The 21,444-nt window shown below is 40.3% G+C and overlaps 1 non-coding gene across 1 annotated transcript; it reads right to left on the bottom strand.

Annotated features, from left to right (window-relative positions):
* Positions 1-2,510: 2,510 nt before the first annotated feature.
* LOC117026394 (U6 spliceosomal RNA) lies at positions 2,511-2,613 on the bottom strand. The gene has a single exon (XR_004423747.1). It is a non-coding gene; the product is annotated as a U6 spliceosomal RNA (small nuclear RNA).
* Between the last annotated feature and the right edge of the window lie 18,831 nt (positions 2,614-21,444).

The raw sequence follows: 21,444 nt of genomic DNA on the forward strand, positions 1-21,444 counted from the left end.
ATGCGTGGCAGCTGGGTTTACAGATCAGCTGATGTAATATGAGAAACACATTGGGTCAAGTCTCTATCATGAGATAGGGAAAATCAGTTTTTCTCTCCAGTAAAAACAGAGCAAGTTGTTTTAAAATCTCTCAGCTTCCAGCAAGCCCTGGTGTTTTCATTTGGTTTGTGAAGCAGCTCAGCCTTATACTCTCAGCTGTTATGACAATCTTTGTCTGTGCCCTGGCAGCACAAAGACCCCCCAAAAAAGGACTGGTAGCGGCTTTTCTTGTACTGGGGAGATATATGTGATTTCACAGTAAGAAAAAATATCTGATCTTTTTAGCCCCCTTTGTTTTCTCTCTCCAAGTTTTACAGCCCTTTTTATCTGTAAATAAAAAAAGTTGTACATACATTTTCAAAATGTGCTGCATAATACAACTTCATACATTTAGAAAGCTGACAGCTGCCCTCTGAGGTATAGCCTGACAGCCTAAAATCCAGAAATCAATCATTTAGATATAGTGATGCTATGCTTATTGCTCCTGGTATGTATTGCGGCACCCAGGAACCACTTATTTGAGATATGCCATCGTAACTCTGATAGATTAAAGCACCACATCCAGGAAACAATTGTGTGGAGAGAAAAATGCTATCATAGATCTGCCGTGTTACAGCCCAGAATCCAGCAGCCAACCAGCAAGTCTGTGCTGAATCGGAGCTTCCAGAAACCTGCGAAGCAGCAGGATGACAGTTCTGTTCTTCAACAGCCCATTATGAACTAATTAGCATACATGAATTGCAGATTTGAAGCATTAAAGTGATGTACAAATCATTAATTTTTTGTCAAATCCATGTCATCCTTGTGTATGCCTTTCTATTTTAATGTTGCATGACAGTGAGAAGGTACAATCCTCTGTATATAAAGAGGAGAGATTTGGTGTAGCTGATATAATGAGATCTATTTAAACATATGTATTTTTCAGCTTTGAATATATCTGCTTGGAAGAATCCTACACTTGTCCCATTAGGGTTAATTGTGAAAGGATGTTAATATATTCAAAACCCCAGGGGTAGTGCTACATGTTGTCTGAATGAAACAAGGAATGTAGGACCAACTTCACATTTGAGCCTTCTTTTTAAAAGACCTCTTTTTGATGAATAAAAAGAGCCATAAATTCTTTCTCACTGACTATGGCAGGTGTAACTATTTAGAATGAGAGCTGGGCTTTTAGGTGTGTGAGGGCTCCAATTCTGCAGATCTATTCTTGTTAACCCAATGCCAAACTTAATTTATAAAGATGTATAATGCAATGCAGTGGAAAACAAAAAACAACATCAAATCTGATTTTCATACTGGAAAAGGCTTCTAAATATTAATTTGTGGTTTTCTGTATTGTTTCTGTGTATTTAATTACTAAAGCTATTTGTGCTTAAACAAATGCTTGGTTTTTCATTTGAATTTCCTTTTTCTTATTACAGTGGTGTCACAATGCTTAATTTGTTAGTACTGTAATAGTTTCCATGGTAACAGACTCTAATGTTATATATAAATATGTATGTGGTATGTATATATGTATGTATTATAAATATGTACCATAGGTGATTATGACTTCATTCCAACAGCACATCTCAGAAGACTTAGCTTTCAAGGAAACCTTAATTAAAAGTGCAGATATACTTTGTGAGCCAAAAGATATGGTCACAAACATGGTTCCCTTTTTCACATGGGGGGAAAACATGGAAGCTCTGAGGAAGAGAGAGATGTTTGCCTTCTCGCTTCTTGTGAGTTCTCTTCTGCCTGAGAGCAGAGCCATCCATGCCTAGGGTCGTGCTCTATGGAACTTTTCCTTCTTCCTACTCGCTTCCCTACCAACTTTTTTAATCACACAAAACCTACATAAAAGGAAAATCCAGGCCCAACTCCAGGGGGAGATGTTTTTCCAAAGGACATTATAGCAAGAAGACTGAAGTATTGCACTGAGAAAGAAGTGGTAAATGGTGAGATAATTTGTTCCATTTGTGTTAGTGAGAGGGGAATTCATAATGAAGAAAAACACATACAATCTGTACCACCAGAGTTAGGCATTTCACACACCTCTCAGTAAATATTTAAGTAAACATTATGATCTTCATTTTAGATATAAGGAAGCTGAGGCTCAGGATAGGTGAGGAAAAACTGTCATGAAGGTTCAATTTGCCGAAGCCTATGGCTTAGTACAAAGTCACCTTACTCCCCTGAAAGCCTTCTTCAGTACAAGGTACCAGAGCCATAAGCCCACTCCTTCCAGACTAAAGCTGGGGCAATGACTGTGATACGCCTTACGCTGGAGATGACTTTGGTAGTAAACTAAAAATAAAACTGGTGGAAGGGGAGAATAGCATAGCCACTATTATCAATAGGTATTATTTTCAGCTTCATGTAACAACAATAACAACTCAGTAAATATTAAATGTCACATACATTGTGCCTTGATGCATATCGTTTCCTTGGTATTAACAAGCAAAGTGTCATATGACCTCTGGGAGCTGCAAAATACAGAACGTTTCACAAGCATGTGTGTCACCCTTGTGCAAGGGCCGTGCTAATCTTCTCTGTATTGTTCCAATTTTAGTATATGTGCTGCTGAAGCGAGCGTGAGCTTGTCTCTTTTCAGTGATAAACAATCACTTTTCAGGAAGCCCTCACCAAGAGACTGCTTACTTAAATGTCATTGGTCAGTCTAGTGTCATATGGCACGTGTTGTGTCATATGGCACCCTATAGAGGCAAGTAAGTCTGTGGAACCGATTTTAACTGGGCCTAATGTTTCCCCTAGTAAAATGGGGGTTCTGTTAGAAAAGAATGGGAAGCCATTATTGGGTAGGCAATGAGAAATTGACATATTTCGTGGTAGATATTTCCTTGTGACTTCATCAAGAATACACATCAGTGTAGAGAAAGATGCTGTTTGCATCAAGGAAAAATATTAAGGGCACATTCTAGCACATGGTTCAACACCAACTTAGACCTTACTCATTTTCTTGCTATTTCTTGTATCTTCAGTTTTCATTCTCAGGCTCCTCTTCTATTTAATCCCAAATCTGCCTTATTGGTATTTAACCATTGGCTTGTTAGCTTGTTGTCTCCACAACCCTTGTAAGTTGGGGGCTGTGTATAGAGTTTGAGCAAGCGGTATTTGCAGAAGTTGTGTGATAGAGTAGTCAAGAGCTAAAGAGTCACACAGAACGGGGTTCAGCGTTTAGCATCACTTCTTATAACCTGTGTGATTCTAAGTTCTCTAAGCCTTGTTTTTCTCATCTGGTAAATGATGACAATAAAAACACCTTCTTCAAAGGGTTTCTATGAGGAAGATATGAGTCGATGCCCAAAAAGCACCTAGGGGAATATCTGACACATGACAAGCATTTGATCAATGTTAACTATTATTATTGTTATTAATCAAGTTCGCCTGAATTCAAATCATGGCTCTGCCATTTTCTTGGGCAAGTAAGTTACTAAGACTTTGATCCTCAGTGTCACCATGTGGAAAATGATTACTCTAATGCAATGTTAGACCTGGTAGGTATGTAAAGTACCTGATAAAGTGATTGGTAAATAGTAGGAGTGGTAACCATTAGTAGCTGCTTGTTAATATCCATTCCTTTTCTTCCTTACTATCAGGATTTCATTTTGTTTAGGATGGTTGCGAAAATTACTCTTCCCCAACCCCTTGCAGCTAGGGGTTGGGGAAGTTCTGATCAATGTAACGTAAGTGAAATTCCCTGGAGAGAGCTTTCTTTCCTGTATAAAAAAACAAAATCTTATATTTTTGAAATCCCTTTGCACTCTTTCCTTCCCTGTTATATGCCTACAGGTGCTGCAGCCATTTTGACAAGATCCACAGACTAATAATGACAGAGACGAAAGAGACTTTGGGTCCCTGATAGCATAATTGAGACCCTGCACCAACTTTAGGTTGCCCAGCTCTAGATATATGAGAGAGAAAAAAACTCTTAGAGGTTTCAGCCAATATTCCTTGAGTTATATTTTATGTCATCACCATCATCATCATCACCATCATCATCACCATCATCATCACCATCATCATCTCTATCTGTGACATGGCTCCCAGGATGTCCATATCTGTCCATATTCTGTTCTTATGGGCAGTTACCACAGGGTTTGACTATAGCCCTATGGAAGAAACTTACTCTGTAGGAAGTATTGATTGGGACTCTCCTAGGGTCTTCAGTTTCCTGGATGGACCAGGAGAAATCCTAACTGCCTCTGGAACTGGGCAGCAAAGACCAGGCAATAGTCAGACCAAACCACAGAGGCCTGAGGAGACGACCAACCCAGGAGAGCCCTGTGCGTGCATTGAATTCTAATCCTACTGCATTCCTCTGAATCTGTAGTCTGGAGATCTACAAGTTTATTGCCCCCTAATTGCCTACAGGCACCTAATTGCCTACAGGTGACATTAAGACTACCTGGGATGGGACTAAAGAGAGATCAACGCTGAGTTGAAGGTAATGTTGCAAAGATTATGTTGTGGATAATGCTAACTACCAATAATTAGCAATGGATGAGGAATAACTGTCTTCCCCACCACCTAGTAACAAGTTTATATTGAAAGGCAATATCTGACCAAATTTAACTACGCATAAATATGTATATTAAACATTTGTTAGCAAGCAAACACAAAACAGCTCAAGTAACCTATTCTATATGTTTGATGAAATTCCATTTTAGCTTTTAGGTATTCTAACTACACCAGTGTGTGCAATGTTCACTTGAAGGAGATATGACCATATTCTAGAGACAGGGCTCAATTAATCTGATAGTAGATATCAGGCCACCAGAGGACTAAGGACTGAGTAAATAGCCAGACAACAGACAATCTAGAAAACAATATCCCTAAGGGTATAGGACACAAGGTTTTCTAGATTCCTATTGTTTTTATGCAAGAAGACAGGTAATCCCTAGAATATTTCATCTAATCCGTGTCTTTTTTCCTTTTTTTTCTTCTAAGATTTTTATTAAAAATATAGCTAACACACAATATTATGTTAATTTCAGGGGTACACCATAGTTATTCAACATTTACATGCCTAAAGAAGAGATCACCATAAGTCCAGCAACCATCTGACATCGTACTATGCTATCAGAATATTATTGACACTATTCCTCATGCGATGCATTACATCCCCATGATTTATTTATTTTATACCTGGAAATTTAAACCTCTTATTCTCCTTCACCTTCCCTCCCTTTATAATTTTTCAATTATAGTTGACATTCGATATTATTTTATATTAATTTCAGGTGTACAGCATAGTGATTAGACATTTATATAACTTAAGAACTGATACCCCTGACTAGTCTAGTTCTCACCTAGCACTATACATAGTTATTACCATATCATTGACTATATTTTCTATGCTTTACTTTACCTTCCCATGACTATTTTGTAACTACCAATTTGTACTTTTTAATCCCTTCATCTTTTTCACCCTGCCCTCCAATCCCCTCCCATCTGTAACCCTCACAAATCTAGTACCCATTTGACACCATACACAGTTATTACAATATTGTTGACTATATCCCTTATGCTATACCCTACATCCCTATAACTACTTTGTAACAACCAATTTGTACTTCTTAATCCCGTCTCCTTTTTTCAGCCATACACCCTTCCCATCTGGCAATCATCGAAATGTTCTCTGTACCTATGAGTTTGTCTCTGATTTGTTTGTTAATTTTGTTCTTAGATTCCACATATAAATCACATTCCATCTGTCTTTCTCTGTTTGATATACTTCTCTCAGTACAACACCCTAAAGGTCCATCCATGCTGCTGTAGATGGCAAAAACCCATTCCCTTTCATAGCCAAGCAACATTTCATTGTATATATGTACCACCTCCTCTTTATCCATTCATCCATTGATGGGCACCCAGGCTGCCTCCATATCTTAGCCGTTGTAAACAATGCTGCAATGAACATATGGATGCACAGGTCTCCTAGAAGTAGCATTTTGGGTATCTTCAGATGAATATGCTGAAGTGGGATTACTGGGGTCCTTCATTGTCTCTTCTTATAGCCTTTCTTTTAAAGTCTATTTTGTCTGGTATAAGTATAGCTACTCCAACTCTTTTTTGTTTTTCTCATTTCCATTTTCACGAACTATCTTTTTCCATCCCTTTATTTTCCATCTGTGTGTGTCTTTCAATCTGAAGTGAGTCTCTGGTAGGCAGCATACATAAGGGTTTGTTTTCTTATCCATTCAGCCCTCCTATATCTTTTGAGTGGAACATTTAATTCATTTACATTGAAAGTAATTGTTGATAGATATGTAGCTATTGCCATTTTATTATTCATAATTCTTTTTTTTCATTTTAAAGAAGTCCCTCTAACATTCCTTATGATACTGGTTTGGTGGTGATGAACTCCTTTAGCTTTTTCTTGTCTGGGAAGTTTTTTATCTGTCCTTTCATTTTAAATCATAGCCTTGCTGGGTAGAGTAGTCTTGGTTGTAAGTCCTTGCTTTCCATTACTGTGAATATTTCCTGCCAATCCCTTCTGGTCTGCAAAGTTTCTATTGAGAAATCAGTTGACAGTTTTTTTGGATCTTCCTTATAAGTTACTAGTTGCCTTTCTTTTCCTGCTTTTAGGATTCTCTCTTTGTCTTTAACCTTTGCCCTTTTAATTATAATGTGTCTAGGTGTGGTCCTGCTTGGGTTCATCCTGTTTGGGACTCTGCACTTCCTGGACTTATATGTCTATTTCCTTCATCAGGTTAGAAAAGTTTTCAGTCATTATTTCTTCAAATAGGTTCTCAATCTCTTTCTTTCTCTCTTGTCCTTCTTGTACCCTTTGGATGCAAATGTTGTTATGCTTGAAGTTGTCCCAGAGGTCTCTTACATTATCCTCATTTTTTAAATTATTTTTTCCTTTTGCTGTTGCAATTGGGTGTTTTCTGCTACCTTGTGTTCCAAATGGCTGATTCAATCCTCTGCTTCATCTAGTCCTGTGGGGTCCAGTGGCACAGTCTCCCTTGTCACCCGAGCTGGGTGCTCCAGGAGTGTCCCTTGTATGAGTTGTTTGTGTCCTCCTGTTATAGTTAAACCTTGGTTGCTATAGGCACATCAGTTGGTGGAATTGACCATTAGGCTGACTAGCTGTGTGGTTGGCCATGTCCACAGCTTACAGGCTGCTGTGGGGGAAGGGGAGCTTACCCGACTGAGTAGGATTCACCCCAGTTGGCTCTGGTGCCTGTTGAGACCACCCTTTGTGTGTGCCACTTGTGGGGCTAATTCGGCAGTGCTTGCTGTGGTCTGAATCCAACCTCCCAGTATGTTGGTTCTGGGACCTCTCAGGAGGGGCTCTGGTGCAGGCACAGGTCATCCACTGCCTATGACTGTTTAGGGACTAGCTGATAGGAGCTACAAAGTGATCCACAGTTGTTTGCTGCCTATGCTAAATCTGGAGGCATGTGGCATAGGCCAAATTATAAATCGAGGATGTCTACCACCAGTACCGGGCCTGGGGTAATGCCACAAAAGGACAGGGCACTTGGAGGCCTGCTGCCACCTGCTGGCTCCCTTCAGGTTCAGCAGCTGATAGAGCCTCATGCGGTATATAAGTTGTATGAGGCAGTGTCTCAGGGAGTCACTAGAGTGGGAACAGCTGTGCTCACCAGGTTAATGTAAATTCTGGTTTGGTGCCAGTGCTGAGCCTGAAGCTCTTCAGCAAAAGTCTCAGAGCACACCAAAGCCAGTCACTGCCTGCCAGGGGCCTGCCAGGTTCTGATAGTTTTCTAAGAAAGAGTGAAATGCAGGCAGGGCTGGCTGCTCTTGGAGAAAGTGCCCCCAGCATTGGGGAAGTGGGTGGGGCGGGGTCCCAGTGAGTCAGCAGGGTAGAGCAGCAGAGCTTCCCAGGCCAATCAGATTCAGATTTGGCAATGGTGGGGGTGGGCTCAACACAGGAAAGATGGCGCCTGCCTGCCAGTTGCACAAGAGGAAGACCTCACATGGGGAAAATGCCGACTGTCCTCCAGTCCTCCCCCAGAAGAGACACACCTCAGTCTTCCCCCACTCCGTATGTCTCTGATGCCTCCAGAGTCACCATCCCTCTGCTGGAGCCCAAGGTGAGTGCCTGTGAGCAAGTGAGTCTGTACACGGACCTTTTACGAGGATGTCTGGGTTTCCTGAAGCCTTCCGTCACACCTGAATGGTCGGAGTCTGATTTTCACAGCCATATGTTGGGGGCTCATCTACCCTGGTACCAGTACTCGGGGCTGGGGAGCCTGATGTGGGAGGCTGGGATCCCTCACTTTTCTGGGGGGAAAAATCCATGGCCAAGATATCCTTCCTGATTCTCAACCACCACATGGAGGAACAAGGAACCCCAGCCTCACACCAGGCTCCCCAACCCAGAGTACCTGTGCCATGAAGAGAAAACATGATAAATATTGACTGAGAAGTGCAAAGCAAACTTTGTTTTGTTATCATCTCTTCTCTATTTGGACTCTGCAATGCCTGTATTTTGGAGGCCTGCTCTGATTTCATAACCATTTATGTTCATCTCTGTGATAATTTCTTTTTTTATTAATAAGCATCTACTCTATGACTTCTAATTTGTTTTTACACAATAAATTATGGGAAAACAAAAGAGTTCCTATATATGGTCACTAGTTTGTAGTGATATTGTTTATACTTTCAAAGAAGCTAACACAGATCCTGCTGTGGGGATTCAGTGCTCAACTGAAGAAATACAAAGGGTCTACACCTCCCATCCCTGTGTTTCTTAGGAAGGCGAAGCGCGCCACCTACTCACACAGAGGGTGAGTGAGGCCTTATGATTCTTCCACTTGCTTTATGGCTTTATATAAATGTGTTTCGTACTCTTTAGTTATTCTTCTGAGGGAAAATATGTGCTTTTTTGTTCAATTGTTGTAGAGGTGAAGGCTGTGATTGTCCATACAGCATATTGAGAAGATCGCATTTTACTGGAGAATGTGGTTCAGGAAGAATGAGCACACTGACTGAAGCTAAAACTAGGATGAAATTGTTGGATTTCTTGAGGGAGTAATGAGGGATGTGTAGAATTCATTTCCACCTAAAGAAATGGTACTTTTTCCCCCTCAAAATGATGCTGTATTGATACCTCATACTTTCTCCACCTGTGAAACAAAAGTAATTTTTAGCCTTCTTCATAGAAATGACAAACTAAAAGCTCCTATAAAAGGCTTAGTTACACATTAAATGTTAAGTCAGTTCTTAATGATATTCTATTGAAGTCTTTATTGCTTGATCTTCTGGGAATTAAAAATCACTGGGTCTTCCTTGAACCTCTCCACTGGGAATAGTATATGGCTCCTAGATTCTGTGCAATTAAACTTCCTGGAAAGGAGGAGGCTGGGAAATTGTAGACCACTGAGTCAATAGATTAATACATAAACAACTAATAGGTAAAATGGGTTAAACAATTAAGTGGCAATCCACCTAAGGATTGGCCCTTTTTCAATTAAACCTGATTGTCAAAGGATGAATGCCATGATCAGAAGTTCAAAAGTACCCTAAGCTCAAAACAGCTTTGGAAAAACCAAGCTGGTTTAACTGATATAATTATTGTGGATTCATTGAAGTCTGAACAGCAAAGTATTTAAAGCACTGTCAGGAAATATTAAATCTCCCTCTGAGGCTAGGACTGAAAAAAGGTAAGACAGCTCATTTTTTACATTAAAGCAGGATTGGGCCTGATTAGTGTTTGAAATATTTTTTCCCCAATTTTCGGCAGCATTAGATTTTGGCTAGTGAAATATAAATGAACATCAATTGCATATGACAACTGCTGATCCAAACCACTTAAAATTCCCTGAATGTTCTTTTCTGTCTTAGACTGGCTGCCAGAGTCTCATCATCAAAGGCAGCTCAGTGGAGGAGGCATTGCCTAAGCTGTGAAGGGTTAGAGAGATAGCCCTTTGTTTTGTGAGGACATGAATCACTATCACAGTCATTACAACATTTCAAGCTAGGTCACAGTACTCCAAGTCGCTCTGCATTTTGCTCAGAGTCCAGGGAGCTCAGAGGCTTGTTACTGCCTTTTTGTTTCAGTGGAAATCAAACCTACTTCAGTTACCTGCTTCAGATAAAGACCAAAAAATTTAAGAATCAAAGTATCAAAACGTTAAAACCACAATAGTAAATATGACCAATTTACCTAGTAAACATTTTTGCTCATAATGTACAAAATGGATGAAGACTAAAAAGTATGCACTATCCTTCAGTTTGTCCTTGGGGGGAAATTTAATCAAGGTTCGGCCTTGGCCATCATAATGGGTTCATTGAAGCAACTTCTGAGGCCAAAATAAACAGTTCATTATACACAAACTAATCTAAGAGATGAAGTTGATTTGGCTTTTTGGAATCAAGGTCCTTATGTTTCCATTAGTGTAGTTTAAAAATATGGTAACTGGACTCATCTAAGCCTCCAAGCTCTCTCCAACTTCCTCCTCCCCCTACCCAGACTTGATTTCAAGATCTTATCTGAAAGATCTATTAGAACAAAGACCCCACTAATTAAGCAGCTAACCCCGAGACTGTGCTGTTAGCCTGGGGGGACTTGTTTTATTCCATTAATTTGAGAGCTGTTACTTTATCTCCAGTGCTAATTGGTGTGTGAAGTATATCTCTATCCTCTTATATGGGAGGAGATACCACAATTTACTCTAATTTGAACTCAATTTTATACCATAATTTAGACGGGCTAGTCCTATATTTTTCTGTGTTAGTGATCTTGAAGATGCATCCTTTAGAATATTTTGGAAGACTGCTCCATCTTTCTCTATTAACCATGCAAATGTTTTGCATTTAGCTAAGGCTGTAGCTGATAGAACCAAAATGCTTAGCAGATTCTGAATTGATTCTGCTCCACAGCCCAGTATGCTCTTTGCTATATGAATTGAGCACCAAAGGTCACAGCGAATCAGTCTGGTCCTGGGTTTGCAAAAATGTGAAGAGAAGGTAGTCAGTCATGGTAGCTCCCTTTTGTGAGAAGGTTATTAAAGTTCACTGGAAAACAATTTTCCCAATCTCACGTTTATAATTGAATACCGCTCCTATGAGATGAAGTATGCGGAAGTGCTTCGTAAACTCTGTAAAATAAAAAGTCTTAAGAAGAGCTGCAAAGCTATTAACTATGGTTCAGGCTAAAGAATGGGATTGTGGCGGAAACTTCACTGTATCGTTTATACACTTCTCTAACGTTTGAATTTTTAAAGCTACAAATATGTGTGACTTATAAAATCAGCAAAATTGTATAAGACTCTTTTTTTAAGTGTTTGCCATAGGAAAGGACGTAAAGATAGGCAATTTTTTTTTCCATTAAAACACTGTACTCTGGATTTCAACCGACTACACCAGTGGTTATTATCAATAGCTTTTCAAGAAAAAAACTGAATATTGTACATGTGGTAAAGAATAAGAAAAACAAAACTCAGTTTTTCAGAATTGTAACATATTCTGTAGGTATCATTTGAAGATTAATTTTTTAGAAAATTTGAAATGAGATCTTATTTTCCTTTTAGCTGAGTGTAAATACAGCACAATTATGAATATTCTGGGATCCTTGCTTGAGAATTGAACATTAGGCTATTCCGATGCATGATTTAGTGTAAATAAGATAGGGAAAAATGCAGAAACAGAAATCCTAGACACACAGGTGGGGGCACGAAGGGGACCTCTTTGTGAAGGGGGGCAAGCACCCCATCTCTCACCCACTCTTTAAGAGGTCCTCACCCTGCTGTTCCCTTCTTCAGTGTTCTCATTCTGGCCTCCAGACATTCAGGCCTCCTTTGGACTTCCAAGTCAGAAGATTGGAGTTGCAATTCTAGCTCTGCTGTTTACGAGCTGCTTGAAGCTGGGTCCGTGCTTTAAAGCGTATTGAGCCTCCTCTTTTAACTTGAGGTCTCTGAGGATTAACTAAGCTTGATAACAAAAAAACCCCAGAAAGTGCTCATCCACAAACAAATATAAGATGGAACATTGTTATTTACTTTCCATACTAGTTTGTGTCAACATTTATGCAATTGACATCCCATTGCATCAGGGCCTTGTTTTCTGTAGTTACCGCTGACAAAGTAAACTCTGCTCTTGTGTTAGGAGGTGAGAATGAGTTAACTTAGTACCCTTCTCAGGTAATATATTTGCATTGAAAGGAACTAAAAGACACTTTTCCTACTTAGGTTTGGGAAGGGGAGGAGAGGGTGAAAAAAAGAATGACTTACCAATGTGCCAGACTCAGATGGTAGCTCCATATACGATGTTTTTAAAATCCACACAACAAGCGTATGAGGTGTGTCCACAAGATTTCATAGCAAGCATTGGCTATCTATAAGTGGATCTACTGATTAGGAAAATGTTACTGTTATAATGAGGTCAAAGCGGAAACGAGCTTTGTCGTTTGGAATTGCATCTTAGGAAAAAAAGCTGTCGTTTGCAGTTCAACTGCCTTATTTAGTGCTTTGTTTATTTTAATAATGGGAAATCAGGATTATAAGAATGTATGCAACACAAGGCTAATGATAGTGCTGGAGGAGGTAAGAAAAGACTTTCTCTTTTAATTAAAAAAAAAAAAAGAATAGTATAGTGAATCTCCATGTAGCTGATTCAACATAGAGTCAACATTTATCAAGATTTTCCATCACTCGTGTCATCTGTCCCCGTTTTTAGTCTGAAATATACTAAAGCAAATTAGTGATTTTGTGTTATTTCAGCCCTACAAAACAATGATGAAAAATGATCATTTTTCCTTAAAGAAGACTTTTCCCTCAATGACCAGGGCTAGCTGATTACTCTGACATACAGTTTATATAGGAAAGTTTGGTTTGAGGCTTATTTTCCCCTTCAATTGCCAATTGTCAGAGTGAAGTATTGTATACTGGTTACCTCCAATGGTGACCAAGGAGGGTGTGTGTGTGCTTGTGTGTGTGTGTGTGTGTGTGTGTGTGTGTGTGTGTGTTGATTTTGCTTTTATTGGTTTGGCCAGACCTCTTTGTTTGAGTATCATTATGGACTCATGGCTTTTTAACTGTATTCAGTGTTGTTGAAGACGTTGTGGGTACCCTGCCCACACCACCCCAATACCCACCATTCCTGAACATGAAGATGGTAAGCGCCTGCAACTCTCTCACTACCTGAGAGTTTTTCTCAGTTTAGGCACAGGGCAGGCGAGAAGTACCAGGAAATTGACATGTTGGGAGTAATAACCAGTGAATGCTGTAGGAGGACAAGTCCAAGCTGTGTTCCACACTTTCCCAGGGGTCCCAGCAGGATTTAGCCCCAGTTGGCATCCACACAACCTGCCTAGTAATATATCTTATATTGTCTTTCTACTCTTTCCTGTCTTTCTTTCCTACTCCCTGAACTCTCTCCCCTGGAATCATTCCCCATAAACCACAGGCATTCAAATTCTTGCCTCAGGGTCTGCTTCTGGGGGAACCCAGACTAAGAAAGTTGACAGCAAGAATAGTTACAGAAAGCAGATACTCAGGTTGGGATACCAGTGGGATAGATGGGATAGCCCTCATTACTGGTAAGTGAGGCAGTGATCACCTCTGACATGGCCCAGCATCACAGTTCCTTAGGTTTCACCTGTGGTGGACTGAGAGTGGGGACATGTGGAAGGGAATGCATTGGCTTATGCAACAGTCCAGTGCTTGAAAGACATGGGGCACAGGGAGTTATGAGGGATGGAGAATTAGTTGGCTCTTGTTAGCATCCACAGGAAGGAAGAAAAAAGACTCAAGATAAAAATCCACCAACTTAGGGCATGGTATGAAAACCAGGATGCCTCAGTGGCAGTGTTTAAAGAGATCCTCATCTCCTGTATTCAGAAGGCTATGCTAATAATCAGACCCAAGATTTAAATGTGAGAGTGGTGGGAGTGGCTGGTTAGCTCAGTTGGTTGGAGTGTGGTGCTGGTGGCACCGGGGTTGCCAGTTCGATCCCTGCATGGGCCACTGTGAACTGCGCCCTCCTTAAAAGAATAAAAAACAAATGTGAGAGTCGTGGTACTTCAAAGAGGCTGAATTCACTGCTCCAGTGTCTCCTACACTAAATTCAGGACGCTGACAGCTAGAATGAGGACTTCTGGGTGGACGTGCTTGTGCAAAGCCAACCCCCCAATTCCTCTGATCCCTGGACCAGCTGGGGTGGGCTTCTCCCCTTGGCTAGAAGAAGCAACCTTCCATTTTCTGCAGATTATGTAAAATCCTTACTGAGATGAATGACTTCAAGCTGTGTTTTTTCTTCCAAAAACCACTACCCCTTCCCAACTCCCTTCATTGTTTCTACACCTGTGTTGTCCAACACAATAGCCACACGAAACTATAAACAAATTAAAATGAAATTAAATCCAGATTTCTCTTTCTCAGTCACACTAGCGATATTTCAAGTACTCAATAATCACGTGGCTAGTGGCTGCCATGTTGTACAGTGCATGTTATTTATACATTTCCATCATCGCAGAAAGGTCTGTTGGACAGAGCTGATTTACAGCAGGGTTTGACAAGCTCCTTTTAAAGGGTCAGTTAGTAAATAAATATTCCAGGCTTTGCAGGTCATGTGATTCCTGTTTCTACTACTCAACTCTGCCTCTATAGTATGAAAGCAGCCATAAACAACACATAAATAAACGGGTGTGGCTGTGTTCCATAATTTTACAACCATTGTAAGGGTCCAGCCCGTGGGTCCTGGTTTGCTAACCCTTGTCTACAACACTAGGGTCTGGTCTCAGCGTGGTGCAAGGAGGAAGCAGGGTCCATGCTATGGATAGAAGGAGAATTATTCCCACTGAAAAAGAGCTTATGTATACCAACGTGTTTCGGGACAACACGCCTGGAAATCTCACTTGAAGTAGCTCAGAGATGAATATAACGTTCAATATGAAGGAGTGTATTCCTCTAGTGCTGGCAGGATTTAACATTCTGACAGGACTTCTGTTGTTAGTGTTTTAGATTTTGACCATTGTAATAGGTGTATAGTGGATCTCGTTGTTTTAATTTGCATTTTCCTGATGATATATGATGTTGAGTATCTTTTCATATGCTTATTTCCCGTCTGACTGTCTTCTTTGGTGAGGTGTCAAGGTCTTTGACCCATTTTTTAAATCGGGTTTTTGTTTTCTTATTGTTGAGTTTTAAGTGTTCTTTGTATATTTTGTATAACAGTCCTTTTTCAGATGTGTCTTTTACAAATATTTTCTCCCGGTCTGTGGCTTGTCTTCTCATCCTCTTGACAGTGTCTTTTGCAGAGCAGATGTTTTAAATTTTAATGAAGTCCAGCTTATCAATTATTTCTTTCATGGATCATGCCTTTGGTGTTGTATCTAAAACGTTATTTCCATACCCAAGGTCATCTAGATTTTCTCCTATGCTATCCTCTAGGAGTTTCGTCATTTCTAGTTTTACATTTCGACCCGTGATTTACTTGGGGTTCATTTTTGCGAAGGGTGCAAGGTCTGTGTCTAGATTCATTTTTTTTTTTTTTTGCATTGGAATTTCCAGTTCTTCTAGCATTAGTATTATTTGTTGAAAAGACTGTCTTTTCTTCAAGGTCATATATTTTTAAAACATTGGAGCACTGTGAATGCAAATAAATCTAAAAGAAGTAAATTCCAGAGAGACACATAACCTTTCCTAGGTGTGTACAAATTTCTTTCTTTCTTTTTTTTTTTTTACAATTCTGTGAGTAGGGATTACTATTAAACTACTTGCTCAAGGTCACACAGCTCAATTCCTACTAGTCCAGAGAAAATTTAAAAATCACCAGTGACCTATTTGCCAAAACCAATAGAAACACTTTAGCCCTTATCTCACTGGCCGTATTTTGGCAACGTTGACTATAATCTTGAAATTCACCCCATTGATGCCTGTGACATGAAATGTTTCCTTCTTTCACTCTGGCCCTTTCTTCTCAGTTCTCTTTTTCCATCTCCTTAGTTGTTGGTATTCTCCAGAAGTCCATCCACAACAATTTTCTCACCAATATCTTTGTTAGGTGATGACATTTCTCTACTCCACTGGCCCAAACCAATGGTAATGGTTCCCCAAATATTTGCTAGCAATTCAGAGGTTTCTCCTAATTGCCTAGCAGGATCTCTACCTGAATTATCCCACAGCACTTCAAACCCATCCTGTCCAAAACTGATGCCATCTTTTATGTTGTCTCTTTTCGAGAATGCAACTACCTGAAAAGTTGCCAAGCCTGAAAGTTGAACATAATCCTTATCTCTCCCACTCCTGCTTTCAAATAGTCACTAATAATCTTAATCTGTTATATCCACATTCTTAAGTAATCTCTTATATCCCCCGCTTCTATCCATTCTCACTGTTAATATCTTATTCCATATTCTTCTCACTTCTTGCCTATTTATTGAAAAAAGTCCCTGAACTTCTCTTTTGCCTCTAGCCTGATTCCTCTCCCATCCATCATCTGTTATATTGTCATCAGGATCTTTCTAAAACTACATTTGTTCATGAGCCTCCCCTGCTTAAAAACCTTCAACAGCACCTCACTTACTTTCGGAAGAAGTGTTTGTACATGATTTCTAAACCTATTCGGTTAGATAGTCCCCAATTCTTCTCTCTTCAATCACTTCTCATGACTCCCATTTACATTTTCCTTAGCAAGCCAAACTCTCTCTTACCTAAGAAATTTCTAGTGTGCTATCTTTCCTTCCTGGGAATTAGGATGCTTCTCCTTTATGTTATTTATTGTATTTTACTTTGATTATATGTGTTTACTTCTGTCCTTTCCTGTTACACTGTAGACATCTTCGAATCGGTTGGCTTTAGCATCTTCATCCTTAAATAGTTTGGTTGGCACTTAATTAATGGGTAAGTGAATGAAATCCCCCCTTCACAGCTGAAGTCTGTGCCCTGATGATTGTGACTACCTATTCTGGTTTTGTTTGGGAATTTTTATGCTTCAGCATGGTGCTCCAGCTCCTTCCCAATCCTCAGTGGCCTAGTTTCATCGTATAAACATTCTTGCTATGGTTCCTGCATAATAGTCTACCATCGCTCCATTCCCTGACGTCAGACCTCTTGTCCTTGAAGACCTCAGCATTGGCCTGTAGACTGTACCTGTTCATAGACAGCATTCCATCTCCTGTAATCTCCAGGTGTGTTTGCTTGTTTTGTTTTTCAGCTTGGAATTCCCTTAGCTGAAAACTGAAAATATTAGGCAGCTTCTCGCCACCTTAACAGCAAAGAACCCTTTGAGTCCCAGGTGCTTAGAAATAAAACAACTCCAAGATCATTATACCAAGGGTTGAGGATCATTTTCCTTCTCGTGCCAACATTCCAAGCACTGAGTTGGCTCAAGGAAAATTAATGGGGATTCTGATGTACCTACTTCAGATCACACAGTAGGTTGATTTATTCCATCTCAGCTACTAATTCCTCCCTCCCTGTGCAAGTCAGCCCTGGCCTATTTGCTCTCGGATCCGTCTATAGTGCAAGGAGCCCAATGCTTGAGCCTGGTGTCCCAGGGTCCCACTTCTGCTAGGTAGGGTCCCACGTCTGTTTCATTTAGTAGAAGGCACTAGAAGAAGATTGAAGGTTGGAAGGAAGGGAAGCCAGGGTGTTTCCCAGCTCCCTGTCAGCCTTAGGGGGTGTCACTGGCAGTTGCTGAGTTTCATTTCTGGCTCCAGATCCCACTGGACAAGCCTATCATAGTTCCTATTTCCACTGAGCTCCGGTAACTGTCTTCCCTGCTGCCCTCCACTTTAAGGTGCTAGTGGCTTCCTATTCTAACTCATCTCTGGGTCACCCTACCATTTCTTGTTTGATATTTAGTTCATCCACTACCTGTGCAACCAATCACTTCTATTCAATTCCCTCTTTTTACAAATAAGAATGGTTTCTGGTTTGGATTCTGACTAATATCCTCCGTGTTCCCATCTCAGTTATCCGATCACTGTCTGGAGGTCTTGCAGCTTTAAGAAGTGAAGTCTGGCTGACTCCACCTCCCTCCCACTTCTGAAAATTCTCAGACTTAGGGATGGGAAGTCCCTCAGCTATGCACAAAGGCTGTTAGGCAGTAGCTTTCCCTAGCTGAAGCTGTGTGGGATGATTCCCCAACAGTTCCAAACATTGTTGCTATCTATATGACAGCAAAGAAATGTTTTGGCAGAAGCCAGTCTGGGCATCAAAATGCTGAGGCCCATATGTTTCTGCTAACTTCCTGCCAAAATGTTTGAGACATGAAGAGTATAACTCTTTAATCCAGAATAAAGCGGAATCTCTAACCCAGAAATGCATTTTAAGCTGAAAAACAATGCACAGAACAAAAATGAGTTCCAAATATAACAAAAATGATAAAAGGAAGTGATTGAAATTGGGGGATTAAGGCACCAAAGTCTAGGAAATGTATAAAAGTCTAGAGGTTCTTACTATCTGCCTTTTGCTGACCTACGACTTTGGGGGCTTACCATGCACAGTGATTATATGGACTCCTACAATGAAACTGAAGACAGCAAGCATTTCCATGCAATTGTATCTTCCCTTTTATACTCAGCCAACGCTTGCTCACCTGATGTTTAGAAATCTGGACTCAGCCTCATAGTGATGCTTGCTTCGGCCCACTCTAGCTTTATGACTCATTGATCCCCATCCCCCTTTCTGTTTATTGGGCTTTGTTAGGACTCTGCTTTCAGCTTGGCTTGCTACCTTGATACTAGCCCCCTCTTTAGCTTCAGTAAAATAGCCCCTCCACTTAAGAATCCTACCAGCGGGTCTGGCTTGAACACTTCACCACCCTCCTGCCAAAAAAAAGGGAAGTTGGCAACTATAAAAGATAGAAGAAGGAGGAGAAGAGCGACAAAATCTAGTGCAGGGAGATAGGACAGCAATGGCCTGGGAAATCAGCAGATTTTCCAATGTGTGACCTTGCACGCCTTGTCAGAAATCACACTTTGCAAATTTTAAGATACATTCAAAAATTAGCAACAATTCAAACAAAGAGATTCTAGTAAGGAATTGTAGCTATTAGGTTGGTGCAAAAGTAATTGTGGTTTTTGCAGTATTTTTAACCTTTTAAACCGCAATTACTTTTGCACCAACCTAATACATGGCTCAGCAATTCAGAAATTCCAAGGAGAATGATTTTAAAGATGGGCTCCATGCTGTTGGTGTCCTACCTATATCCCCAGGCCAACTCCAGAGGTTACCTGCAGATAGTTTTCAAATATGCCAAGGGTATCTTGCCTCTTTCTGCCTGTGGGAATTCTCTGGCTGGGGGAGCATGTTCATTTGTGCAAGAAATACTGGAGAGAAACATCACAGGAACAAACCTCAAACACTGAGAGATAGGAGCCAATGAGTAAATCATGTTCTTCAAGCCTTCAAGGGGCAATTACAAAGGGTAGTCTACAGAATATCCTGGAAGGCCCCAGAAAACTTCCAGCTGCCCACTGTGGTAACCCTGTCATTATCATACCCCGTATTACCTTTATTCCTTCCTGTCTCTGTTCCCCTCTCTTTTGCCGTGCTTCCTGGGTTCACCTCCCAAATAAGCTATGCTTGCCCCAAGTACTTCTTTAGGGGGAAAACAATATCATCTCCTCTAGCTCACACATGTGTCCCTCCTATCATATCCTTCAGCAGTTATCCAACCTGCACTTGAACTAGGGCTGATGAAAGCAACACCATAAGGAATGCCAAGACCCCAGTACAAAATATAAAATCTTAATTTTAAAGATGCAATCAACAGACTTCTGAAAGGGAACTTGCATGGCTGTCAATGGTCAAAATTGCTTCCTGTGCTTCTTTTACAAATAATACTAAATCCTACATTAGAACATGACATCCCTATGTGTAAAACCTAGAACAAACAAGATATACTCTTACTGAGTTTTTACAGATCTTTTTAGGAGAGGCAATGCTACATCAGGTAGTATGCTAGGACTTTATATGTCATGGTATCAAATCCTCACAATCATTATATTATGATTAAATAAAATTAAGCTTGTTTTATAATGAAAACAAAGAATTAATGGTAAAGTTACTTGCCCAAACTTTAGTTTTTTTTTTTTTTTTTAGTGGGTATTTTTGGATTAGGTATTTTGGGAAGATATGTGACAAAAGACAGAATGTTCCATCCCCAAGTCCATATGCTCAAGGATGTTTCCTAACTTACCCTGCAGTTAGGTTGGAGCTTTTTAATGGGATTGTGGCCAATGAATGATGAGTTGAAATAATATAAGCCACTTCTGGACCGTCCCTTAAAGGTTTCCAGTGTGGTTATCCAGCCCTTTTATCCCCCAAATTTAGCAACCTTGGAGACCGGATATTCAAGATGATACAGCTATACGATGGGGGAGGGGCACATGTCATGTATTAAACATTATATATGCTGGAAATAATGTTTATTTTGTTAAGTCACTGAAAGTTAGCTTTTGTTTTCAATTATACCCCTGGAACTCAAGGTATCTGTATGTGGTATTGGATAAGCGGATGGCCACTAGTGGCGAAGAAACTAATGTTGGAGGCTGGAAAAATCGTGATTCATGTCAGGGCTGAAGCAAAACATTGGGAAAATTTCCACCTGTGATAATATGGGAGACAGACCATGTAAGGAAAAAGGTTGGAAAACAGTATGTTGCTATTATGTGTTGGCTACTATTGGCTATGTTTGGGAAGATATCATAAAAAAGAGATGTGTCCAGAGGAGAACCGGTCAGTTTATAAACAGAAATCAAGTCCCTGAATCTTAGGCATTGTGGGATTAGGATAGCTACTGCTTATAGATTCTGATAGGTAGAGTTTTAAAAAGGTTTTGAGCAGCAAACCACCAATAAAATGTAAAATGACTTGAAAAGTAGCCCCCATTAAGTTGAAAGAGATAAGAACAGTGGTAAGAACACAGAAACAGAGTAGACTTATGTCTAAAAGATAACTTTGGATGTATTTATTACCACATGGAGCTGATTAGAATCAAATAGATCAAAAGTCTACTGACTTTTTGAAGGAATGGTATTCCCCCCAAAAATACCATGAGCCTGGAATATAAAAAGGCTTTGAGCTGTACAGCAACCTTTGGTCCCCAACCTTCCATGAGCAGAAGCCAATATTGAAGGCTATAGCCTGGAGAAGGCGATGGTTCCTCACACCCATTTCAGGTGTGGTTAGAGAAGGTGATAAACAAGAAAAGTCCCTCCCAGAGGACAGAATCAGGGCTGAACAAGGAAACTCCCTCTCCTGGGATAGTGATCTCTAAAATGTACCCAGCAGGATTTCAGAACTCCCGATGTGTACTTGCTTCACGCTTCTCTTTCTCCCCCTTTCTGAATAGGAGCATTTATTGTGGTGATTCCGTCCTCATTCCACATTCCACTATTTCACGTTGAACAGGACAGATGGTTAATATTTTTTAAGTTCACTGGTCTCTGGCCCAGGGACCACCACATCCAGACAATAG

Source organism: Rhinolophus ferrumequinum, chromosome 8, assembly GCF_004115265.2.
Source record: "Rhinolophus ferrumequinum isolate MPI-CBG mRhiFer1 chromosome 8, mRhiFer1_v1.p, whole genome shotgun sequence".
NCBI lineage: Eukaryota > Metazoa > Chordata > Mammalia > Chiroptera > Rhinolophidae > Rhinolophus > Rhinolophus ferrumequinum.